Here is a 27,891-nt window from a genome sequence, read left to right on the forward strand (position 1 = left end):
GAAGCCTAACCGTGAAGGTTTGGCGCGAGTGGATGGGACACCGCGAGCTTTAGAAAAAACTCGCTTCCATGGTTTGGTGAATTCAACATCTCGGATGTACCCTTTGTTGCACAGAGCGTTCAATCAGGTAGATGGAGCATGATTTTCAGAGGGTTATGTCCATATGTAGAACACATATGGGTTTCATAAAAGTGAGAAAAAATTCAATCAGGAAGTAGAATCGAGCAAACAATACGAAAAACCGGTCGAAATTAGAACGCATATTTCTGGCTCGGTATTGAAGGAGGTTGGTGCCAGCAATCAGAGACTGGCGCTAGCTTTTAACTGTAGCGCCTGGCGCCAATACTGGCGTCTAGCGCTACGACTAAAATGCTGGTGCCAAGCTCTGGCCCCTGACGCTACTTCCCACATGCCTCAGCAGCTTTCTGTGCTCGATAAAATTTTCCAGTTTCGCGCTGTGTTATTTCAGTCCTAGTTGTGAAAGATATTTCTCAAATTTCCTACGTGTAAAATCCTATGTTTTTAACTCCTTACGGATGGTCTTTCCAATGAGATCTTTTTTACGCATATGACAATAATGTTAATCAAAATTACGCACATGAAATACTTAGAACGTTTCGAGTCTCATCCACTCATTCTAACTCATTACCGAAACAAATTCAGGAATTAAAATAGAAATCCTCCCCAGTGGAGTCGCCAAAAACTGTAGAGAATAATTTCAAGCTTTAATCCCACTAGCTTGAACCCCACTGTGATCATACACTAAAGTACGGTGGCGTCCAAAAGGGAAAAAGATAGAGCAAAAGAGTCGCCAACAATTTTTTTTAGGAACTTGTAAACCGTTCATAGGATGAAGGTTACACCCCTTAACGATCCAAGAGATCGTCAACTCCATAAGGTCTAAAACCAAATAAGGGTTCGGGGATGAAGGTACAAATCCAACCTAAAAGAGATTGAATCTGCCCTAATAATAGGCATCTACTTTATTCAGATCGTATTCATGTGCGCTTTCTGATTAACATGTAATCAATAGGATTAACCTTAAACCTGTTTATCTATGTTGGTTGAATATTAATGCACAAATAAATCTATTATTGGCGATCACTTGAATTATTGATGAGTGGCATTTATGCCACTCTTTTATCCTTTTTCTCTAAGGATTCTCCCCTCGTTTGCACTTGTTTGGCCCTCTTTCTAAGCATTTTTACTTAGTTTTGCTTTCTCTTTTCTTTCTCCTTTATCCTCCCTTTTCTTAGTCTTCCCGCTTTGTTCTTACTGTGCTTTTCATGCTTATGCTTTGTAGGAACCATCGAGATTTTCAAGAGGAGGAAGCTAAGCTCAAAGGAGGCTAGAGGAAGCATGATTCAGAAGAGGTTCGGCCGAACCTCCTGATGGTGTGGCCGAACCAAGGTGTGGCCGAACCTGCTCAGTGGTTCGGCCGAACTTCGAGGCAGGGGCAAGATGAAAATCGGCAGTTTTGCAGGAGTGGCCGAACCGCAGGAGTTCGACCAGACCAGGATCAGGGAGGTTCGACCGAACCTACCCATGGTTCGGCCGAACCTACCTTGTAGTCCGGCCGAACCTTCCCATTTGTTCGGTCGGACCTCTCCTTTTGTCAGCTGACTCTGTACGGACTATATAAGTCCCTTTTTTAGAACGTTTTGGGGGATGAACTTAGTTTTAATTTTCTACATTTTTAGCTTAATCTAGAGAGAGAAACTTCATTAGTAGAGAGAGAAAGTGTGGATTTCTATTGATGAACTTGGATATTGAAGAAGGAGCTTGATTGAGTCTTTGTAAATCTTCATCTTCAATTAATGAGCAATCTCTTACTCTCTTTGTTTACTTTTGTATCTAGTTTTGTTTGCTTATTTTGATTTTCCTTCTTTGCTTATTGATCATGTTGATGCTTATTGATTTGATGATTGATATTGTCTTCAATATGATTTGTGAGTAGTCACCTAGCCAAGGGTGTGGGGATGGTGTAGTTGTTAATTGATTCATGCTTATGATGTTGGGGTTATGTTAATGGTGATTAAAGTCTTTGTATGCTTGATATTCTTTGGTCTTTCTTGCAAGTGCACATTGTTAGTTGATCAAAGATGAGTCTTTACTAACAAGTAACGGAAGTTGACTTAGTTGAGATTCATTACTATCAATAATTCTTTGTTTGTACCTTCTAATATATGGTTCTAATGTGGAAGCATAGAGGCTATGTTAGGAGAAATCGATTAACCCCGGAAGGCGGTTAGATCGAGCTTTATTTCGATATTCTTGCATGCTTAGTTTACCATTGCTTTGCTTCTGTGTTATTGCATGATCAAGTGACATCTACATCTACCCACTTCCCTTGGTGTTTAGTTATATTGATCTTTAATCATTCTTAATCCTTAGTTTAATCTCTTAGTTATTCATACTTCTTGTCCCGAGATAGCTTAAAGTCTTAAGTAGTGAATGCGGTGTTTATGCATGTCTCCCTGTGGTTCGACCCCTCTATTTACCCTATACACGTATTAGGTTGGTAGAGCGTTATAAATTAATTTGACTTAGGTGTTTAACCGCCAATTGTAGTGCAATTCTTTCCAACAAACTACCAACCAAATTGAAAGATCCGGGTAACTTTTCCATCCCTTGCTCTATCAATGGCATTGAATTTGATAAAGCCTTGTGTGATTTAGGAGCAAGTGTGAGTCTCATGCCCTATTCCGTCTACCAAAAGCTTAGTGTAGGAACCCTCTCTCCCACTAACATTACTCTCCAACTAGCGGACCGTTCCGTTAAGTTCCCCATGGGCAAAGTTGAGGACATTCCCCTTAGGGTAGGAAAGTTCACATTCCCCGTGGATTTTACGTGCTAGAAATGGATGAGGATGAGAGGATTCCTATAATTTTGGGTAGGCCATTTCCAGCCACTTCTAGAGCTATCATCGATGTGAAGGAGGGGAAGATATCCTTGAAAATTGACAATGATTCTATTGAGTTTGATTTGAACAATGTCATGCAACAACCCTCCTCAAGTGGTGAATGCTTTAGGGTAGATATTCTTGATACGGTTCTTGATGAATTTTCTCGCTCCCACTTGCATGCCACTAATGATCCCCTTGAAAGTGTGTTGTTGAATGAATCAAAGATAGGTACTCACAAAGAAGACATACAATTATATGAGGATTTTCTTGAGGAAAGCAAGGAGTGCAAGGGCGCGAGCATGGAAGAAGAGGCTCCTTACATTCACGACCTCTTTCAAGTTGAAGAAAGAGAAGAGATTCCCAATGGTAAGGGAGCACCAAAGGTAGACTTGAAACCTCTACCTTTGGGCTTGAGGTATGCATTTCTTGGTCCCAACGAGTCTTTCCCCGTGATTGTAAATTCTAATCTAACGGAGGAGCAAACCTCCCTCTTGATCAATGTTTTGAGAAATCACAAAAAAGCTTTGGGTTATACTATTGATGATATCAAGGGTATAAGTCCATCTTTATGTATGCACAAAATTGATCTAGAGGGAGATGCCAAACCCGTCAGGCAAAGGCAAAGAAAGCTTAACCCTTCCATGCAAGAGGTTGTGCGGAAAGAAGTGGCTAAGCTTCTTGATGCGGGAATTATTTACCCAATTGCTCATAGTGATTGGGTATCTCCCGTGCAAGTTGTGCCTAAGAAAGGGGGCATGACGGTAGTGAAAAATGATCATGATCAACTAGTACCCACTAGACTTGTTACCGGTTGGCGCATGTGTATTGACTATCGCCAACTTAACACAAGTACATGCAAAGATCATTTTCCACTACCGTTCATTGATCAAATGTTGGAAAGGCTTACAAAGCATTCCTTCTATTGTTTCCTTGATGGTTACTCGGGATTTTTCCAAATCCCAATTGACCCTAAGGATCAAGAGAAGACAACTTTCACATGCCCCTACGGTACTTATGCGTATCGTAGGATGCCTTTCGGGCTTTGTAATGCCCCCGCAACATTCCAACGTTGCATGATGTCCATTTTTAGTGATATGATTGAGGATGAGATAGAAGTCTTCATGGATGACTTCTCCGTTGGAGGAGCCACCTATGAAGATTGTCTATCTAATTTATCTCGTTGCTTAGAAAGGTGTGAGAGGGCTAACCTCGTGTTGAATTGGGAAAAGTGCCACTTTATGGTCGAAAGTGGGATTGTTCTTGGGCACAAAATTTCCCATGCCGGCATTGAGGTTGATAGAGCCAAGGTTGAGGTAATCGAAAAACTTCCTCCCCCCACCAACGTGAGGGAAGTGAGGTCTTTTCTTGGCCATGCCGGGTTCTATCGGCGCTTTATTAAAGATTTTTCAATGATCGCTAAGCCTCTCACATCCTTGTTGCAACAAGATAAGGAGTTTGTGTTTGATGATGCTTGTCAAAAGTCATTTTGTAGGTTGAAAGAAGCCCTTTGCACCGCTCCTATTGTCCAAGGCCCGGATTGGTCTCTTTCATTCGAGCTCATGTGCGATGCAAGCGACGAGGCCATTGGATCGGTTCTTGGACAACGAAAGAATGGGAAACTTCATGTCATACATTATTTGTCTAAAACTCTCAATGATGCCCAACGAAACTATACAACTACCGAGAAGGAGTTCCTAGCGGTTATCCATTCATTCGAGAAGTTTAGAACCTACCTCATTGGTTCTAAGACAATTGTGTATACCGACCACTCGGCTCTCAAATATTTGATAGGGAAGAAGGAAGCTAAACCAAGGTTGTTGAGATGGGTTTTAGTCCTCCAAGACTTCGATTATGAGATGAGAGACAAGAAGGGAGCCGAGAATGTGGTGGCGGATCACCTCTCAAGGTTGGGCGGTGCAAGGTTTGAAGATGACGGCTTGCCAATAGAGGACGCTCTAAGAGATGATGTGCTTTATGTCCTTGAAGTGAAATCGGAGCCTTGGTATGCGGATATTGTGAATTACTTAGCTTGTAGTGCCATACCACCAGATTTCACTTCACAACAACGTCGAAAACTCAAGCACGAGGCCAAGAGATACATTTGGGATGATCCCATTTTATTGAAAAGAGGGGTCGATGGTTTGTTGAGGAGATGCGTCCCCAACGACGAGGTTCAAAGTGTTCTCCATATGTGCCACTCTTCTCCTTGTGGTGGGCATATGAGTGCTCAAAAGACCGCCTCAAAGGTCCTTCAATCTATGCTCTTTTGGCCTTCTCTATTTAAGGATGCGTGGATATTTGTCAAAACTTGTGATAGATGTCAACGGATGAGGAATATTTCTAGAAGGGATGAAATGCCGCAAAATCCCATCCTTGAGCTTGAAGTTTTTGATGTGTGGGCTATAGACTTCATGGGCCCTTTCATTTCTTCACATGGGAACAAGTATAATTTGGTCGCCGTTGACTATATGTCTAAGTGGGCGGAGGCCGTGGCTTCTCCAACGAATGACTCTAAGGTGGTGGTCAACCTTTTCAAAAAGGTGATCTTCCCGAGATTTGGTGTTCCAAGAGCAATAATTAGTGATGGGGGATCGCATTTCAAGCACCACACCTTCGTTCGACTACTTGATAAATATGGGGTTTCTCCCAAGCGAGGGCTTGCATACCACCCTCAAACGAGTGGCCAAGCGGAGGTCACCAATAGAGAGCTCAAGGTGATTTTGGAGAAGACGGTTGCTAGGACAAGGAAGGATTGGTCCTCCAAACTTATTGATTCACTATGGGCTTATAGGACCGCCTTCAAAACTCCAATAGGGACCACTCCCTACAAGCTTGTCTATGGGAAAAATTGTCATTTGCCCGTGGAGATGGAGCATCGAACGCATTGGGCAATCAAGCAAATCAACTTTGATCTCCATAGTGCGGGTGAGCAAAGGCTTCTAGAGCTACATGAGTTAGAGGAGTTGAGGATGAATGCCTACGATAGCGCAAGCATGTATAAGGCGCGGACTAAGGCTTGGCATGATGCTCAAATTGTCAAGAAGGAATTCGTCAAAGGCCAAAAAGTCCTCCTATTCAACTCCCGCTTGAAGCTTTTCCCGGGCAAACTTAGGTCAAAATGGAGTGGGCCGTACATTGTCACGGAAGTGTTTCCTTATGGAGCCTACGAAATTTCCCAAGACGGCCACTCCCCTTTCAAAGTCAACGGTCACCGTCTCAAGCCCTATCATGAAGGATTCCCAAGTGATGAACCAGTTTCTGTGACACTTCTTGATGTGCATCGTCAATTCGACCCTCCTTGATCAACTCAAGGAACGTCGAGCTAACGACGTTAACCAAATGCGCTTCCGGGAGGCAACCCGAGTTTCTAACCCTTTTATACTTTTTCTTTTAATGTTGCTTCTATTTTTCCATCTACGACTTTGGATTGTTTGGATTTTTGGGTTTTGATTGTGCTTGGGCTTTAGATATACTTTGCATCTAGCATGATTGTAATGTGTTTAGATGTGTGTTAAAGGACTATTTTTACTTGCGTGATTCTTTATGGAAGTTTGGCCGAACCACTTCATGTTCGGCCACTATAGCAATTTCAAGGATTTATGGCAACATTCTACCAAAAACAAAAATATTGACTTCTGGCAGAAGGTTCGACCGAACCCATGGGAGGTTCGACCGAACTTATACTGTAGTGCGGCCGAACTTCCCTGGTTCGGTCACTCCTTAATTTTTAGAAATTTCCAGCAACTTTCTGCCAGAATCTGAAAATTTGCAGTTCCAGCATATGTTCGACCGAACCCAAGTATGGTTCGACCGAACTTAATTCGTAGTGCGGCCGAACTTCTCTGGGTTCGGTCACTCCTCTCTTTTTGCGATTTTGCTGGAACTTTCTGCCCGGATTTTAAAATGTAGAGTTTTGGCAATGGTTCGACCGAACCAAAGGGGAGTTCGGCCGAACTTTTACTGTGGTTCGACCGAACATACCCTCGGTTCGGCCGAACCTATCTTCAGAATCGAAAAAAAAATGCTGCCATGTTTTCTATTTTGCTGCATTTTCGTGAATATCACTTCCATATTCGTCACCTACCCCATTCTTCTCCTTCTCACTCTAAACCTCCATTGCACCTCCCCTTACAACCTTAAATCTCCATCAAAATCACTCCAATCTTCATCCTTTCTCACTTATTTTCCATCCTTCACTCAACTTTTGCAATCTCTACCAAAAATTCCTACCAAACAAACCCATCTTTCCATTTTCCCCAATTTCAAGGGTTTAAGTGCTTCGGTGTTTTTGGTATTTTACTTCCTTCCAATCAATTGTGGTATGTTTGTTCTAGCTTTTGCAAGTTTATTTCTTTAATTTCTTATAGTTTTACCATGTTTTACATATTTAAGTGTGAATTATGGTATTCTTGAAATTATTAGTAATGACTTGTTTATTTCATGTGGTTCTTTGGATTGACTTGTTGCAATTGATTGGTTGTTCATAGTAGAACATGTTCTTATGATGATTATGCATGTTTATCTTGGTTTTATTTTGATCTCAATGTAATTGAGTGTTGATTTCATACTAGGGTATTCATGTTACCATTTTATGATTGAGAAATGCATGAGTTGGATGTTATTGGAGATTGTTATTCATGGTTTTGGCTTGATTTTGATGGTTTGATGATTGGATATCATGAAAATAAGGGGACATTATGCCAAATTTCCCTTAGACCTTGTTAGGACTAATTTAGGAATGACATAGGAATCCTTATTCAAACCTTGGTCCAAATGTATTCATGCGTGCCTTGAATTGTATACTCTCAAGCATACACTGTTACCTTGGTTAAGTACTTGGCTTCTTATGTCATTTCCTATCAATTTGTTCTAATGATATGCTCTTGGTGAATTTGTAGAACCACGATGTTCGGTAAGGGAAAAGGAAAGTCAAAGAGGAAGAGGGTGGGAGAATCCTCAGCAACGCAATTCCCACCTCCTCCCGGCATCAACGATCATGGAATTATTGCTCCGGACGAGCAATTTTGGCCTATATATGCATCACTCATCAAGCGTCCGATTAGGTCCACAAGGTTCTTTTGCCCTCAAACTTTGAGGAAGCTGGGAATATTGGATGAGGTGACTAGGTTGGCTTAAAACTTTGGTTGGGGCGACTTCATCCACCTCCACGCTCACACATACGAGCGTGTGACCTTGGAATTCCTTGCCTCCCTCCGCAAGGAAGTTTTTGAGCCGGAAGATGTCGATGAGGATCCGCAACTCATTATACACTTCAGGATGTTCAACGAGGATCACTCTCTAACGGAGAGTGATCTAAATGAGATCTTCTTTTGGCACGCCACTGGCCTTGATCACCCGTCTGAAATGACCTCCTCCCATCGCATTCCTTACAACGAGCAAGAGTGGTGGAGGAGCATCACAAACAAGGATAGGTTCCAAACTAATACCTCAAAGGTCAACAACATCATCCATTTAGCCTTGAGGTATTTTGTACGGCTTCTACAATACGCCGTGTTCTTCAAAGCCAACCTCGGCTCCATGGTAGAAGACGAGGTTGCTTGCCTATTCTTGGCCGACAATCCTCAACGGCTAAAATTTCAATGCTCCTCCACCTTTATCCAACGGCTCTTGGATACTAGGGACAACCGTCTAGGTGATGAGATATTTATGGGTGGCATGATTACTATCATTGCTCTCTCTTTGAAGGGTGGAGCATACAAGGACCAAATTGAATTGCTCCCACCCGTGCACCAAAACCGAGAAGAGCTCACCGACGAGTTCCCTCCCTATGCTCTATCCATAAGCGCCCTCCGTCACAGCCGCTTCCTCAATTTCACTACTAGCAAGCGCCGTTTTATTCTCCTGGTCGATAGGGAGATCGAATGGTGTGTCCTCCCGGACCCCGACCTCACTACGGTGGACCACTCCGCTCCACTCAAATGGAAGATCCCTCAGCAAATCATCCCCAATGAGCTGAGGCGAACTAGAGCCCGGGGTGGAGCTCCTCAACCTCCACCGGTCCTCCATCAAGAGCAAATCAATCCCCCCCTTAGCGGGGGAGGTGAGGCATCTTCTTCTTCTTCCTTTCCTCCTTTTGATTTCAATGCCCTTCGTAGTACCCTCGATGATATTCGTCGAGACAATCAAGCTTCCATTGAGCAATGGGGGTACTACGCGAGGGCAAATTATGACAATCTTGTGCAAGCGGGCATTCAAGCGCCCTATGTGAACTACCCTTATCACCCTCCTCAAGAGGGTCCGGTCAATCATTGGGGACCCTATGATCCTCAACACCCCACCCCCCCTTGCTACGCCTATTGGGAAGGTCCCATCGACCCTACCCAACGCGTTGGCACCGCCCCATACGACCCCTATCGTCCAGGTGGGTGTGATCCGGCTTATGACCCGGCTTCCGCATCCACCCCCGCTCCTTTTGATGGTGGTTGGGGTGCCCAAGGGTGGCCCTATGAGCACTTTAACCAACCCTTCCACCCTTTCATGGACACTTGAAAGAGCAGCTGGTACTCAAGAAGGGGGGGGGGGTTGAATTGAGTACAGGGCAGTGTTAGAAATTATTGGATTTTCTTCTATTTATGTAGGGAGACCAGATGATGAACTGGTCCTGCAGCGGAAACAGAAAATACAATAAATAATCAACACAAAGATTTAACGAGGTTCAGCTCAACTCTGAGCCTACGTCCTCCACTACCCTAATTACTTTTATTAATCAACTCTGAAAAACAAAAGCAATTACAAATGATCACACTCGTGATCCCCACACCTAACTCTAGGTGTCACTTCGCACTTGAACTCACAAGCACTTGCACTCACACTCGTAAATGCTACCCAATCACTAACCTCTTAGTGATTCAATACAAACCCTTTGTTTCCCTCTAAATGCTTCCACTCAAAGCTTACAAGAGATAATTACAAAACAATTCTTACTGTGTGCATAAATAGTTTGTAAGAGATGAACTAACTATTTCCCTTAGAGTGTATTTCGAGCTTTCAAAGATAGAGAATTTTTTTTCAGAAAAGCTGACTCGAAATTCTGATCGAGTTTATGCTTTTATAATGTTGGGAGATAAAATCTTTCGTGATCTTTTCAGATCATAACTTAGGTAAATAGAATATCTTTTATTTTGTAAATAAGAGACATTCTAAGATTTTATTCTACTTTCCATAAATGGGTAGAATAATATATTCTAAGTTATATGCGAAATAATTCATCTCCAACTTTGCATAAACTGAATCAATTAGTTTAGTAAATATTCTCTAAGGATAGGAAATATATATTCCAGAAAATATTTACTGAACTAATGTCCAGGTTCATGAAACAAGCTACGAAGCAGCTGTTTCCTGACCTGTTAATGTCCTAGGGATCAGGTCAACTTTTCCTGATCTCTACAACACTAAATACTCTAAGTAAGGGATACAAATAGCTCATGTACAAACATCCATGCACACTTAACATTATAAAGACTACAAAGATCAACTATCCTAATCTAAGAGACTTCATAATCTTCAAGTCTTGACGGCCTTCCTTGATAGAACATTCTGATACAGATTTCTTGAATGCTTTGATTCAAAAGGACTTCATATTGCCTCAAGTACTTGGGATAGCTGTTCCTGTTCAAAATGTCAGTTGATATAATATAAAACCAACAAGAACCAGCTAGTCAGCTGTTTGTCATCACTCAAAACCTTAAGTGACTCAACAAATTCCCCCTTTTTGATGATGACAAACACTTTGAAGTTTCCTGCACCTGCACGTTAGTGGGAAACAGCAAAGTAAAGAAAGTTCTAATCTACACTTAAGAAGACAAGACTTTCTATTAGACTTTCTACACAAGGGATATCTTGTGTAAAAGACTTATAACACTGATGACTGACCAGGATAGCCATCTTTATTTAAAAGAAACAACTTGTTTTTGGATTTTTGTAAAAAGACACTGAAACAGTTAGTTAATCTAACTGTTCCCTCTATTTTAACTTGTTTTTGTGATTATCTGACTCAAGGAAATAAAAGACTCAATCTAATTGTCTAACAAGGCCTTTTCAGAAACTTCAACCTGCTTTTCCCCCTTTTGGCATCATTAAAAAGCATTCAAAAAATAGAATTGCACACCAAAATATCGCAAGTAAGCCAAAAATCAGTAGTTTCAACCACTGATCAATCTCAATGCTGCAGGTTAGCACAAACAGGTTATTCAATCACATAAAACTGAAAAAGCTTAAAACTGTTCAGGATTACACACCAGAAGGTTAGAAACATAATAGAAACCACACTGCATTAAAAACAGTCTAGCAGTGTGGGGGAACAACAAATTTTATGGCAGTTAATGGAAGGGGAGGGGGAGACTGAAGTGATCATTCATCATCATCTTCATCCTCTTCTTCACCCTCTGGGTTGATCTCCTCCTCGAAGTCTGACCCTTCCTCATCTGTCTTTTCTTCTTCCTTCTTCTCCTTTTCTTCTGTTTCCTCTTTCTCTTCTTCTTCGTCCTCATCAGATTCATTTTCTTCTTCCTCAGAGCCTTCTCCTCCTTCAGCATCAGGACCCTTCTCACTGGAGGATTCCTCATCATCCGTCTCAATGATCCTACAGTGTGCGGGGTCAAACTTCATCCCAGACTCTGGGGGCAACAGGTGATCAATCACCCTGCAAATAGTGAGGAATTTCCTGTTGTTCATAAGCTTATCAAGCTTCCTTTCTTCTTCAGCCTGCACTAGACTGGCAGCCAACTTTATTATCCTCTCATCCTGCCTTTCCAACTTGGCAAGAAGCATTGCCACATCCTCAGGAGTGATTTCCTCCTGGTTCCCTTCATCCCTTGGGCTAATTTCTTGACCTACAAAGGTCAGCCTCTTTCCAGAGTAGTCAATCTTCTTCTGAGTGAGTATTTTCTTGGAGAACAACTGAAGACTCACCACCTCACCAGAAAAAGAAAACTTGGGATTCTGCTCCTTGATGATTTTGCAGATAAAGGAACCATAGGGCATGGAGTTGTGGGATGAAGCATGGCAGTACAGCATGTGCTCCATCATTAGAGCTGGCAGATTTACCTTAACCTTTTTCATGATCAGATAGATCAGGACCATGTCCATGATCCTAACAGTACCTCTGCCTTGACCCTTGGGCAGAAAGACCTTCAAACACATGGAGTGCAGAACCAACATAATTGCCTCCCTAAAGTCACTAGGGGAACCAGCTTCTTCCTTCTTTCCAAACAAAAACTGAGTAACTACCTCAGGTGTTACTCCTCCCATTAGGGGCCACCCATCACTGCTATATCTACCAAAACCATCTCTAGGTATACCCAGCAACTCAGATAAAACAGACTCAGAAACATGTACAACACTACCAGAAACAGTTGATACCACAGACATATCAATGTTTTGCTTCAGATTAACAAAGAACTTACGAACAGGACCAACAAAAGCATCATTTAAATCATTAAACAGAGACATCCATCCTTGGAACTCAAGAAGTTCCTTAACTTGACTCAAAGCAAGAATATCAAAATATTCATTCTCAACACCACAACCAGATAACACAGTCCTAGAACTTAAAGAAGTTGCACCAGTACTGGGGGTAACAGGTTGTTTACCTTTAGCAGCCTTGGAGATACGGGAAACAGATGATGTTGCTTTCCTTTTCTCTCCTCTCTTAGTCTCAGATGGTGTAGTCTCCTTCTCATCTGAGCCCTTAATGACCTTTGAAGCAGCCCTAGTCTGCCTTTTCCTTACAGAACCAGTAGTGGTACCAGCAACCACCTTGGTCACCACTACATCTAGATCCTCCTCCATCCTCTTGTCCTCCTTCTCCTCATCCAATCCTTCATCAGCCACTTCCTCTAACTGTTTTTCAAGTTTCTTGGCTATCTTTTTATCAGGTTCCCCCTCAGATGGTGATTTGGGGTTTGAAGAAACGGTTTCAGTTATTTGAGTGAGGGTTTCGATGGATTTTTCTTTTGGGGCCTTTTTGGATTTGGATTTTTTTGGCGATGGGGTTAAAGTTTTAGTCTTTGATGGTGAAACAGGTTTTTCCTTCAAGACATTCTCTTTTGAAGGAGTTTGTCTCAAGGGAACGGCCTTGATGGGTTCAGTTTCAGAGGGGTTGATTTCTGGTGTTGCTTGTGAAGGTGTCTGCTCAGAGACGTTCATAAGAACATCCTTGATTGTTTCTTGAGATTTTGAAGAGGGGGAACTAGCCAAACTTCCTTTGGAACCTCCTTTCCTTCCTCCTTTCCTTCCAGTTCCAGCCTTTCTCACCATTGTTGCTAGTCTAAGCTTCGAAGAATTGATCTTGTGTAGAGAGAGAAGTTGAGAATTTTTGATGAATGATGAATAATCACGGAGCAAGGAAAGGGAAGCAAATATATAGCAAGAGAAATTATAGAGACAAACAGAAATAAAATCAGAGAATCAGAAGATATTTGGAAGTTATTTTGATTTAGAAATAACTTCCATAAACGAACAACTGGCCATAATTGCAACTGTCAGATCAAATTGCCGTCAGAGGAAAATAACTGCCATATTTGAAAGATTTTAAAATCAAATAAGAATATAAAAAAATATTTTCTCACGGTTTAATTTGAAATTAATTTCAAAATTAATCCGTTCGTATTTGCTGCTGTTTCCTCTACTGGTAGGGTTACTGAAACAGTTGCTTATCTGTTCAATATGACCTTCAATCCTGAAAGTGATTAGCTACAATATTGCTCACATAGAGATAAGCAATTAACATTGAGATAATAGACAGATTGCAAAGGTATGATGCACGCACACATTTAAAGAATACTTAATTAGCCAATCATTGGGGAAAACAGCTGAGAGAGGTCTCTTAGTTTGACCTAGTCAGACCTAACATGACTCTAAACTTGCAGAAAGACTCTTTACCCAATGGCTTAGTGAAGATATCTACAATTTGTTCTTCACTGTTACAAAAACTCAGCTCTACAAGACCTTTCTCAACATTATCTCTTAGGAAATGATGTCTTATCTCAATATGCTTTGTCCTGGAATGCTGCACAGGATTCTTAGAAATGTTAATAGCACTTGTATTATCACATAGAATAGGTACATTTTCATAGAAAATACCAAAATCTTTCAACTGGTTCCTTATCCACAACAGCTGGGAGCAGCAAGCTGCAGCAACTATGTATTCAGATTCTGCTGTAGATAAAGCAACAGAATTTTGTTTCTTTGATCCCCATGAAATCAAACAGGGACCTAAGAAATGTGCCATACCAGATGTGCTTTTTCTGTCTACTAGGAATCCAACATAATCTGCATCTGTGTATCCTAATAGTTCAATTGAACCACCTTTGGGGTACCACAAGTACAGATCATCTGTTCCTACTAAGTATCTAAGTATTCTCTTGACAGCCTTTAGGTGAGATTCTTTGGGATTGCTTTGAAAATGTGCACACAATCCCACAGAAAACACTATATCTGGCCTACTAGCTGTCAAGTAGAGAAGAGAACCAATCATACCTCTAAACAGTGTATCTTCCACACTCTCTCCTTTATCATCACTGTCTAGCTTTGCATTTGTAGGTATTGGAGTTGCATATGATTTACTGTCTTGCAATCCATACTTCTTGATTAGTTCCTTTAGATACTTCTGTTGATGTATCATGATCCCATCAACTGTTTGCTTGATCTGCAATCCTAGGAAGAATCCTAGTTCTCCCATCATGCTCATCTCAAATTCACTTTGCATCAGATCTGCAAACTCACTACACAAAATTTGATTAGTAGCACCAAATATTATATCATCTACATATATCTGTACTACAATCAAATCAAAATTCCTGGTTTTGATAAAGAGGGTCTTATCAACCGTTCCCCTTCTATAGTCATGTTCCATCAGAAAGTTGGACAGCCTTTCATACCAAGCTCTAGGAGCTTGTTTAAGACCATAGAGTGCCTTGTCCAGCTTATATACATGATTTGGGAATTGACTATCAGCAAAGCCAGGGGGCTGCTCAACATATACTTCTTCTTTCAAATAACCATTAAGAAATGCTGTCTTAACATCCATTTGAAAGAGCTTAATGTTCTTATGAGCAGCAAAGGCAATCAAGATCCTTATTGCCTCAAGTCTAGCTACTGGGGCAAAGGTTTCATCATAATCAATGCCTTCTTGCTGATTATAACCTTGCACGACCAGTCTAGCTTTGTTTCTGACTATAGTACCCAGATCATCCAATTTGTTTCTGAAGACCCACCTGGTACCTATGACTGACCTGTTCTCAGGTCTTGGCTCAAGATGCCACACTTTATTTCTTTCAAATTGATTTAATTCATCTTGCATAGCCAAAACCCAATCAGGATCTTTTAAAGCCATCTTGTAGTCAGTTGGTTCTATATTAGATAAAAATGAGAAAAATGCACAAAAGTTTTCATAAACAGCTCTCCTAGTCTGAATACCTCTACTGATATCACTCAGAATTTGTTCAGTAGGATGAGAAGATTTATATTTAAAAATGCTAGGCCTAGGTGCATTCTCATTTAATCCATCAGAACCATCATGCATCCCTGGTTCATTTGTGCCATCGAATTGGTTTTGCACAGATGGACCAGTATGCTGAGATGTTCCCCCTACCTCCCTTACCTGGGTGGAAAACTTGTCCTGAAGGTTTTTTGTTCCCCCTGAGGTGTTGCTTTCTCCATTTACTTGGGGGCCTTCATCTCCATCCTCATGAGTATCTACTTGTTGAGGATCTCCTTCATTGTGACCAAGTCCTTCACCAGCAGCATCTGGTGAACCAGTAGGTGAACCTGGCTCTTCTAAGGAAACAGCAGTTGATTCTCCTGTAAAATACAAAAGTCCTATCTCATCTAAGTCATCAACCTGCACATTCTCACAACACATATTAAATTCATCAAAGACTACATGAACACTTTCTTCAACACACAAAGTTTTCCTATTGAATACTTTATATGCCTTACTGTGAGAGGAATAACCAAGGAAAACAGCTTCATCACTTCTTGGATCAAATTTATCCAAGCTGTTCTTACCATTATTATGCACATAACACTTACAACCAAAGGTTCTGAAGTATGCTATGTTAGGTTTCCTTCCTCTAAGTAGTTCATATGGAGTCTTCTTCATTTGAGGCCTTAACATCAACCTATTTAACATGTGACAAGCTGTATTTACAGCTTCTGCCCAAAAAGACTTGGGAAGACAACTCTCAATGAGCATTGTTCTTGCCATTTCTTCCAAAGTCCTGTTCTTCCTCTCAACTACTCCATTTTGTTGAGGAGTTCTTGGGGCAAAGAAATTGTGAGAAACTCCATGTTCCCTGCAGAACTCTATGAATCTAGAGTTATCAAACTCTGATCCATGATCAGATCTTATGGCAGCCAGTTGATGATTGATCTTGTTCTGAACCTGCTTTACTAACACAATGAACTCATCAAAAGTTTCATCTTTAGAAGACAGAAATAGAGCCCATGTGTATCTGGAATAATCATCAACAATGACACACACATATCTAGAACCATTTCTACTTTGGACTCTCATGGGTCCACATAAATCAATATTAATAAGTTCTAGAGGTCTGCTGGTACTGATAGTTTTTCTTTGGCTTAAAAAAGGATTTGACCTGTTTCCCTTTAGCACATTCTTCACAAACTCTATCTGCTTCAAACTTGATGTTAGGCAGGCCTATCACCAATTCTTGAGACCTGAGTTTGTTAAGAAGTCTAAAGCTGACATGTCCCATCCTTTTATGCCAAAGCCACTGGTCCCTATCAGAAACAGCACTCAAACAGATGGACTTGTTCTCAGGGATTTGGTTTAAATAAGTAATGTAAACGTTTTCATGTCTGAATCCCTGGCAGACAAGTTCATTTGTTTGCAAATTCACTATGTGACAAAGGTTGTCTTTGAACTCAACTTTATTACCTTTATCACATAATTGTGAAATACTCAAGAGATTATGTTGTAAACCATCAACATAATATACATCACTAATAGCATGGGAAAGTGACTTACCAACCTTACCAATTCCAAGAATGGTACCTTTGCTGTTATCACCAAAAGTCACCTTTCCCCCTTCATGAGCTGTAAGTGAGAGAAACTGTTTCCTATCCCCTGACATGTGTCTTGAGCAGCCACTGTCTAAATACCAGTAGGTATTGTCTCTCACTTCAGCCTGCACAGGAAATTCAAACATTAGCTTTAGGAACCCAAATCTTTTTGGGTCCCTTTCCAACAACAGATTCAAGCAAGTCTTTTCTAACCCAAATCTGCTTAACATTTTTCTTATTTTTATCCAATCTACTTTTCCTGTCTTTACACTCATATTTCTTATGGCCATTCTTGCCACAATGATAGCATACATGCATGTCTTTTGCTAAGACATACTTACCTTTCTTATATTCCTGTAACCATGTAGTATCTCTGGGAGACCAGTTCCTCCTGTTCCCCTTCCCAGTATAACCAAGTCCCCTTCTACCACTGTTTCTAGCAGTTAAAGTTAACTGGTTCAATGAGTTCTGGGATTGGAGGACTTTATCCATTCTCTTCTTAAATTCTATGAACTCTCTGTCCTTTAAGTTCATTTTCTCATGCAGGGATAAATTCTGGTCAACAACTATCTCAAAGTCAAGCTTAGCTCTTTCAAGCTCAGCTTGCAATTTTGAAATATTTGAATCATGCAAAACTACAGAATCACATGAATTAGTCTTTCTAAGCTGGGCTAACTCAACCTGCAAGCTACAAATTTTAGCTTCACATTCATCATGCATATTACTAGAAACAGTTTCAGAACCAGTACTTTTGCTGTTCTTAACTAGGACATACGCTTTATATAGTTCCTCTACATCATCAACTAACAAGTTGAATCCTTCTAACAGTTTAGACCTATTTAGAGCACTTGCCCTAGATTTTATACTATCAAAGTCATACAAGTCATCACCACTATAATCAAGCACATTAATGACACAACTTGTGAACTGTTTCTCACATTCATCATCACTGTCATCACACAAACCCATATCAGATTTTATTCTCTGAATTTCAAGTTTGCTTTGATCTAAAGCAATCTCTAGTTCAGCTACTTCCTGCTTCAAGTTAGCACAGACACTTTCCAACAGATCACAACTTGAATTAGCAATATCATATTCTTTAGACTTTTCTTTAAACTTTCTCTTAAAATCATGATAAGCAATTCCAAGTTCTAAACATTGATCTAAAGCACTACTAGCACATTCCATCAAGTTTTCTCTATCATAAAAGAGCATATCCTTTTTGATCTGATCAATGTTTACCTGATGTTGATCCAAGGGGTGCTTCTTTGCCATGAGGCAGTGGACATCTGAGCTGGTTCCTCTGCTGTTCCTGGTACCTTCTTCTGAACTTTGATTCAGTATTGCTGTCATACATACATCTGACTGACTTGAATCATCTCCCTCTTCATCACTGTCTGTATCTCCCCAGACAGCAGCAACCATGGCCTTTTTGTAGGCCATCTTGTCTGCTTCCTTGGACTGGTTGTCCTTCCATTGAGGACAATTCTTCACAAGGTGTCCCTTCTCACCACACTTAAAGCATCCTGTTGCAGAGAAGTTGTTAGATTTTTTATTTGATGCATTATTAAACTTACCCTTGATGAATTTTCCCTTCTGGTTTCTGAAACTTCTTTCAAACCTTCTAGCCATCATTCCTATCTCATCATCCTCATCTTCGACTGTTCCCTTTAGTGCAATTCCTTTTGCTGGTACCTTCTCTGACTTAGATCCAACCAGCATTTCATGGGTCATGAGTGATAAGTGACTTTTATGCCACTTTTTAGGGTGTTTATTGAGTCGTTTTTCGGCTTATTTTTCCAATAATTTAACCCTTTTTGTCCTTTATTTCTTTATTTACTTATTCTTGTCTTTTATCTTGATTTCGAGTATTTAAGTGGTTTTTAATAGTTTTTAGCTTATTTTCTTAATTTATTTAATTTATCTTCTTTGCTTTTATTTTGATCTCCATGCTTTGGTTTTGTAGGAATTATGCGCCGAAAGAAAGAGGATATCAAGAAGCCAAGTTATCTGTTGTGCGCGGGGTGCTGTGCGGCTTATGCGCGGGCGCACATGTGAGGCTGTGCGGGCGCGCAGCCCTGTCAGAACCCGCACAGCCAGACTGAAGAAACAGAGCAAAACCAGAGAGTTTGCGCGACCCTATGCGCGACCTCTGTGCGGGCGCACACACCTTTGCGCGGGCGCGCATGACTCATGTGCGGGCGCGCTTATTTTCCCCGTACCCACAAAGTTGCGGCCGCACACTACGATGAGAGGGCGCACACACATTGTGTGCGGGCGCACAGGACTCATGTGCGGGCGCGCACGACTGGGTTTACGATTTATTTGCGCCTTGTTGTCCAAGTCTCTTTCTTTTGTGTGGAGCCACATATATATAGACGGGACTCTTTGAAAAAAAGGGGGGAGCTATGATGCTATTTTCTTAGTTAGTTTAGGAGAGCTTCTCTCTCTTAGGGTTAGATTAGGAGTTTCTCTCTCTAGTTTAGGAGTAGTTTAGAGAGAGAAAGCTTGGATTTTTCATGGAGTTTTTGGGATTTTGAAGAAGCAAATTTGTGGATTTTCCCTCTCATAAATTCAATGAGTCTTCCTAACTTTCTCTCACCTTTATTGCTTTCATTTATTATTGTTTTTGCTTATTTATTTGTTTATTTGAGTAGATTAATTAGTTTAGTTGTTGATTCTTGCTTTTATTATTATTTTACCTTGTTTTCCATATTTTTGTTCACCATGTTAGTTTAGGTTTTGTTCTAGGGAAATGGATGAAGGTTATGTTAATTAATTTAATGATTGATTGTGGTTAGTATGAAATTGTTTCTTGATTATTGTGTATGGATGATGCTTTTATGGATTAGAATCTTTCTAGCTAATTGATTCTATGCTTTTAATTGTGTTTTCAATCAATTGTGCGAAAGTGAGTTGTTTGAGAACCCTAAATTCCTCCATATCTTTGCTAGGCTAGTTGCACGAGAGTGAATTAGTCTAGTAGGATTATTAACATGTTTAATTGCGCGAGAGTGAGTTAAATGTGTAAATCGTCCTAATTGAGGTCATTTTCATCTAATTGTTTGATGTTGTTGAATGCATTAATTTAATTGGATTCCACTTTCCCTAGTTTTAGTTATTTGCTCTTAGTAGTGTTTAATTGAACCTCTCTTACCTCACAAGCTTTCCTAGTAGTCTAATTAGCATAGATTGATACACTTAGTCCTTTTGGGTTCGACCCTTTACTTACCCCTATACTCGTATTAGGGTAGTTTAGGTATTATAAATTGTTAATTTGATTAGGGTTAGTAGACTAACGACACTATTCTAAACCTCGATCAAATTTTGGCGCCGTTGCCGGGGACTAAGGCGTTCTTTAGTTTGTGTTGATTAGATTAGCTAGGTTCTTGTATATAATTTGATTTGTGTTTGCTTTTCTTTGTTCTTTGTATAAAAATGGCATGCTTATCTTTTCCTCAATTTGATGGTGAACCCTTTTATGCTTACTTTGAAAGACTAGATGGTTTTCTTAGTTACCATGGGTGTTCTCTTAGTGATGCTTGTGATATAGCTTATTGGGGCATGAATGAGTATACTAGGGGAATGGTTGAGGACATGAATAATGGTAGATTTTGTCATTTGTCTATGCATGATGCGTGGGATTTCTTCACATGGCTTGCTAAGGATTCTTTAGATAGAGAATCTCATGTTTCTTACTTTGATTCTCAATGCCAAGATTCTTTTAATTTTTGCATGAATTCTCTTGATACTTCTTATGTGCCTAGTGATAATCCAAGTATGCAAATTGACACATTTCCCCCTTATGCTCATTTTGATGAGGTTTGTGCTAATTTTGATGATGTGCAATTTGAATTTGATCATGAACCTCAACCCAATAACATTGAAGCCCAAATTCTTTCTCAAATGCAATATCTCACCCAACAACTCCAAGAGCTTCAAGAGGAACAAAAATTGAGAGAAGTGAGGCTTGCCCAAGTGATGAGTGCTTTGGTTGATGTAAATGGATGTGAGGCACCTCATTTGGAGTGTGAGAGTGTTTTTGAGAATGATGTGGGCCGAGGGTGTGAAGGTGAGGGGAGATTTTCTTGTGATGAGAGGATTTTTGAGGATTTTGATCCTTTTCATTCCCCATTTGAGCTTGAATGTCATCCTTCCCCTTATTCACCCCCTTTGAGAGCTTCCCTTGGTGAGGATGTGAGTGAGCCATCTTCAATTTTGAATGAGGGATTTCATGAGGATGATGATGATGAGTTTGAGCGATCAAGAGAGATTGAAAGTCCCTTGAGTGATGGTGGAAGAGTTTTTAATGAAGAAAATATCGATTTTGAGGTTTCCAACCCCCTTCCCCATCTTGATGAGTCTACCTTGCATGTTTGTGACCCTTCTATCCATGAGTCTTTGGACTCATTTGAGGTTATGGCTAGTATGTTCATTGAAGGTGTAACAAATCATCATAGCCTCTTGAAAGAGTTCATTGGCAATGCTTCATGGGAAAGGGATGAATTTGAGAGAAACCTTTATCCTTTCATGCATGGTTTAGAGACTCTAGGCTTTGAGGATCTTGAGGGAGTTGTTGTTCATCGTTGTGATAGAGAGGAGGATGAGGTTGTTTCTATTGGAGAGTTTTTGTTTGAGGGAGATGAGAGTCAAGAGTGTTCTTTTGAGGATTCAATGATTGATTTTCATGCCCTCATTGGTGATGTGAGGCTTTGTGAGACCATTGTTTCTCCTCCCCTTCCTCATGTCCCTTTCTCAAGGAAATTTGACCACATCCCCTACTATCCTATGTTCCTCCCCTCTTTTGTCTTAAAGCCTATTGAGGACCCTCTCTTCTTTGATGAGACTTTTCCTTCTCATCCTCCCATCATTGAGGAAATGGGTGATTATGCCACCCAAAAAGATTTTGAGGAGGTTTTGCCTTTTTATTCTCTTCCTTATTTTTCTTCTTCTTTTTTTGATTTTTCTTTTGATTTTTCTTCTTTCTTTTGGCATCTTCCTCCTCATTTACGTGCAATAATCTTGTTGCACGTCCTCCTCTCGTCATTTGCCTACTTGTTATCATATGAGATGTGTAGTAGTGCATTTGATAAGCTCTTGCGTTCATTGCAATTTTATTTACTAGAGCGGTCTCGCTTGGACGTTAAACAAGCCTTTCTCGGGAAGTAACCCGAGGTTTTTATTGCTTTCATTTTCTTTCCTTTTTAGATTAGATTTTCTCTCATGGAAATGTTTGTGTGCCTTTTGCTAGGTACATGGCTTGATATACTCTTATGCATTGGTTTGGATCAAGAACCAAGGAAGTTTGACGCCTATTTTTGCTAGCATAAGGAAATCGAGATTCAATTCAAGAGGAAATCGGCTTTGAAAGGTTAAATTGGTTCATTTGCGGGTAATTACACCCACCAATATCCGGTAATATCTTTCCTAGATCTTTCTCTAATGGTTGGTGACTCGTTGGACTTGTGTTGGTTTGTTGGATTGATTTCTTTCTTTTCCCCTCCCATGTTTTATATGGTTTATGTTTGAGTATATTGTCTCATTCAAGCTTGGGGGAGGGTATCCTATCATGTTTGGTGGGATGTTGATTCGTTTATGCCATGCACTTGAGTATATGCATTTTCATGTCTTTTCTTATATTTTGAAAAGTCCAAAAAGATTTTTGTTTACTTTCAAGGTAATTTTGGCAAAATGTGTTTTGTTTGTTCTTATTTTGGACATTTTGTTTTGGAATTGCATTCTTGAATGTTTTTCTTCCTAAGTGGTAAATGTATGCACGGTTTGAGAGTGTCATTGGTTGACTCTAGGATACTATATGCTAAGGTAGCCGGTTTAAGAACTTTTAGGGGTCCATGAAGCCTTAGTTCACGGGAATGTGGTAAGATGGAGTTGCTCTCTATAGTGGATTTGAAACCCTTGGTTGGTATTTGTTTGGTTATAATCCCTTGCGAGCTTCATTTGTTCTAGCCTTCATCACCTTGTTGAGCGGCTATTTAGGATCCTTGACTATGCACGTCTTAATCCTTGTTTTGACCTCTAGCTCCCAAGATCGTGACCGGGCCTCTCTAGGGAAGGAAAAGGGCACCTTTTCTCATTTTTCTTTATCTTCTTTTTATTTTGTTACAAATTTGATTTTCTATTTTGCATCAACCTACTTATTAACCAATTTGAGCCTAATGTTTCCCGCTCTTGTTTAAACCGCATTACAAACCCAATGGCCTATGTTTACCAACCCTTTTAGTTAGTGAAGCATAGGCATGTGAGGTTTGAGTTTTGAGAGTGTTGATCATGAGCAAGAAAACTTTGTGAATTGGTTTAAGTACGGTATTTGAAAGTTGAGCTTAAAAAGAATATGCAAAAAGTTCGAGAAGAAAGATGCAATTCAAGAAAATCAAATGAAGTTTCAAGAAAAAGCCGTCCATGGTTAGAAAAAGGCAAGGACACATAAAAAAAAAAAAAAGAAACAAATAAACACAAATAATATATTTTAGTTTGGTTTCGTTTTCTTCCCTTGTTTAAGCATTGAGGACAATGCTTCGTTCAAGCTTGGGGGGGAGTGTTCCTTCTTTTTTTTTTTGTATATATTGTGTGTTAGTGTTGAGTAAGCTTGTGGGAGATGGCATTATTGGTATTTTTGTTTGATATTTTGCGATTTCTTGAGTTTGTTTTTGAGAGTAGGCCACTCTTTTGCTTCACTTAGGAAATATCACCAAAATTTTCAAATTTTTACCCTGCCTTAACCATTAGCCTTACGTTACAACCTAATAAAAGTCCCTTAGACTTTAGTGGGGTTAGGTCAAAGAACGGTGGAGGGAGATAGATTTCAAACCTATGGAGAGAGTATGCATAGTTGAGATGTCGGGATTACCTTCTCAAAGTTTTTCATTTCTTTATCTTTTTCCGATTCCTTCGTGGAATCATGAGAAGCTAGCTTAAGGGTTGATTTGAAGCTAGTGGAGAGAACGCGGCCCGATTGGTTGGGGCTAGGGTGGATTGAGTCCTCATTAGTTCTCTATGCTTAGCATATGTTATGTTTCAATCAACCATTGACATCTTGGAACGTGCATACATTTGTCTATTTAGAAAGGTTTGCATCCATCGGTGTTTGTTCCAATCTCTTGTCCAAATATGAACTTGTGTTTTTCTTTCTCGTTTTATGTTTCTTTTTCTTTTCTTTTTATTGCCTTGCCTTGGTTTTTATTTAGAGTTGTGGGTTAAACTCTTAGGACACCCTCACGAGAGCACACTCGTCCTCTAGGGCGATCTAGGGGTTTAAAGGGCTTGTCATTAGTTGCTAAAAGTGACCGTGATTCCTACGAAAGTGAGTTAGTGTACATTCTTGTCTCCTTAAGTGTTCTAGCTTTGCTTGAATAAATCATTCTCCTTCTTTCGTGTTTCATGTTAATTTGCTCGAGGACGAGCAAAAGGGTAGCTTGGGGGAGTTTGATAAGTGACTTTTATGCCACTTTTTAGGGTGTTTATTGAGTCGTTTTTCGGCTTATTTTTCCAATAATTTAACCCTTTTTGTCCTTTATTTCTTTATTTACTTATTCTTGTCTTTTATCTTGATTTCGAGTATTTAAGTGGTTTTTAATAGTTTTTAGCTTATTTTCTTAATTTATTTAATTTATCTTCTTTGCTTTTATTTTGATCTCCATGCTTTGGTTTTGTAGGAATTATGCGCCGAAAGAAAGAGGATATCAAGAAGCCAAGTTATCTGTTGTGCGCGGGGTGCTGTGCGGCTTATGCGCGGGCGCACATGTGAGGCTGTGCGGGCGCGCAGCCCTGTCAGAACCCGCACAGCCAGACTGAAGAAACAGAGCAAAACCAGAGAGTTTGCGCGACCCTATGCGCGACCTCTGTGCGGGCGCACACACCTTTGCGCGGGCGCGCATGACTCATGTGCGGGCGCGCTTATTTTCCCCGTACCCACAAAGTTGCGGCCGCACACTACGATGAGAGGGCGCACACACATTGTGTGCGGGCGCACAGGACTCATGTGCGGGCGCGCACGACTGGGTTTACGATTTATTTGCGCCTTGTTGTCCAAGTCTCTTTCTTTTGTGTGGAGCCACATATATATAGACGGGACTCTTTGAAAAAAAGGGGGGAGCTATGATGCTATTTTCTTAGTTAGTTTAGGAGAGCTTCTCTCTCTTAGGGTTAGATTAGGAGTTTCTCTCTCTAGTTTAGGAGTAGTTTAGAGAGAGAAAGCTTGGATTTTTCATGGAGTTTTTGGGATTTTGAAGAAGCAAATTTGTGGATTTTCCCTCTCATAAATTCAATGAGTCTTCCTATCTTTCTCTCACCTTTATTGCTTTCATTTATTATTGTTTTTGCTTATTTATTTGTTTATTTGAGTAGATTAATTAGTTTAGTTGTTGATTCTTGCTTTTATTATTATTTTACCTTGTTTTCCATATTTTTGTTCACCATGTTAGTTTAGGTTTTGTTCTAGGGAAATGGATGAAGGTTATGTTAATTAATTTAATGATTGATTGTAGTTAGTATGAAATTGTTTCTTGATTATTGTGTATGGATGATGCTTTTATGGATTAGAATCTTTCTAGCTAATTGATTCTATGCTTTTAATTGTGTTTTCAATCAATTGTGCGAAAGTGAGTTGTTTGAGAACCCTAAATTCCTCCATATCTTTGCTAGGCTAGTTGCACGAGAGTGAATTAGTCTAGTAGGATTATTAACATGTTTAATTGCGCGAGAGTGAGTTAAATGTGTAAATCGTCCTAATTGAGGTCATTTTCATCTAATTGTTTGATGTTGTTGAATGCATTAATTTAATTGGATTCCACTTTCCCTAGTTTTAGTTATTTGCTCTTAGTAGTGTTTAATTGAACCTCTCTTACCTCACAAGCTTTCCTAGTAGTCTAATTAGCATAGATTGATACACTTAGTCCTTTTGGGTTCGACCCTTTACTTACCCCTATACTCGTATTAGGGTAGTTTAGGTATTATAAATTGTTAATTTGATTAGGGTTAGTAGACTAACGACACTATCTAACCTCGATCAATGAGGGAACCTATCAACTGTTCAACTGATAGAATTGAAAGATCCTTTGCTTCATAAATGGCTGTAACCTTGGGAGTCCATTCACCTGTCAAACTTCTCAAAATCTTTCTAACAAGATCTTCATCAGTAAAGCTTTTACCAAGAGATTTTAAATCATTTACAATAGTCATGAATCTACCAAAACAAGTATTAATATCTTCATCCTTAAACATATTAAAAGATTCATATTTTGACATAAGTAAATCAATTTTAGACCTCTTTACCTCACTGGTACCCTCAAAGGCAAGTTCAAGGGTATCCCAGATCTCCTTGGCAGTGGTGCATAATGAGATCCTGTTTGTCTCATTCTCAGCAATAGCCTGTTGCAGTATTGACATAGCCTTAGCATTTTTCTCCAGCTTTTTGTAATCAGTGGAGATGTATTCATCTTCAGTCTTTGGGACTAGCTTCCCTTCTGGATCAGACTTCTCAATGGTCAAGGGACCATTCTTAACAACCAACCAGCATTCATAATCAATGCCAATGATGATGTTCTTGATTCTGTTCTTCCACCATGCATAGTTCTTCCCATTGAACTTTGGTGTCTTGTTGTCATATCCCATAGCATTCATTTCCTGAGTACTCATGATCTACTTCTCTAGGTGTTACCCTTACAAGAAGCCGAGGCTCTGATACCAATTGAAAGAGCAGCTGGTACTCAAGAATGGGGGGGGGGGTTGAATTGAGTACAGGGCAGTGTTAGAAATTATTGGATTTTCTTCTATTTATGTAGGGAGACCAGATGATGAACTGGTCCTGCAGCGGAAACAGAAAATACAATAAATAATCAACACAAAGATTTAACGAGGTTCAGCTCAACTCTGAGCCTACGTCCTCCACTACCCTAATTACTTTTATTAATCAACTCTGAAAAACAAAAGCAATTACAAATGATCACACTCGTGATCCCCACACCTAACTCTAGGTGTCACTTCGCACTTGAACTCACAAGCACTTGCACTCACACTCGTAAATGCTACCCAATCACTAACCTCTTAGTGATTCAATACAAACCCTTTGTTTCCCTCTAAATGCTTCCACTCAAAGCTTACAAGAGATAATTACAAAACAATTCTTACTGTGTGCATAAATAGTTTGTAAGAGATGAACTAACTATTTCCCTTAGAGTGTATTTCGAGCTTTCAAAGATAGAGAATTTTTTTTCAGAAAAGCTGACTCGAAATTCTGATCGAGTTTATGCTTTTATAATGTTGGGAGATAAAATCTTTCGTGATCTTTTCAGATCATAACTTAGGTAAATAGAATATCTTTTATTTTGTAAATAAGAGACATTCTAAGATTTTATTCTACTTTCCATAAATGGGTAGAATAATATATTCTAAGTTATATGCGAAATAATTCATCTCCAACTTTGCATAAACTAAATCAATTAGTTTAGTAAATATTCTCTAAGGATAGGAAATATATATTCCAGAAAATATTTACTGAACTAATGTCCAGGTTCATGAAACAAGCTACGAAGCAGCTGTTTCCTGACCTGTTAATATCCTAGGGATCAGGTCAACTTTTCCTGATCTCTACAACACTAAATACTCTAAGTAAGGGATACAAATATCTCATGTACAAACATCCATGCACACTTAACATTATAAAGACTACAAAGATCAACTATCCTAATCTAAGAGACTTCATAATCTTCAAGTCTTGACGGCCTTCCTTGATAGAACATTCTGATACAGATTTCTTGAATGCTTTGATTCAAAAGGACTTCATATTGCCTCAAGTACTTGGGATAGCTGTTCCTGTTCAAAATGTCAGTTGATATAATATAAAACCAACAAGAACCAGCTAGTCAGCTGTTTGTCATCACTCAAAACCTTAAGTGACTCAACAACACTCCCGGGTTTGATCC

Source organism: Chenopodium album, chromosome 3 (assembly GCF_948465745.1).
Source record: "Chenopodium album chromosome 3, dcCheAlbu1.1, whole genome shotgun sequence".
Taxonomy (NCBI): domain Eukaryota; kingdom Viridiplantae; phylum Streptophyta; class Magnoliopsida; order Caryophyllales; family Amaranthaceae; genus Chenopodium; species Chenopodium album.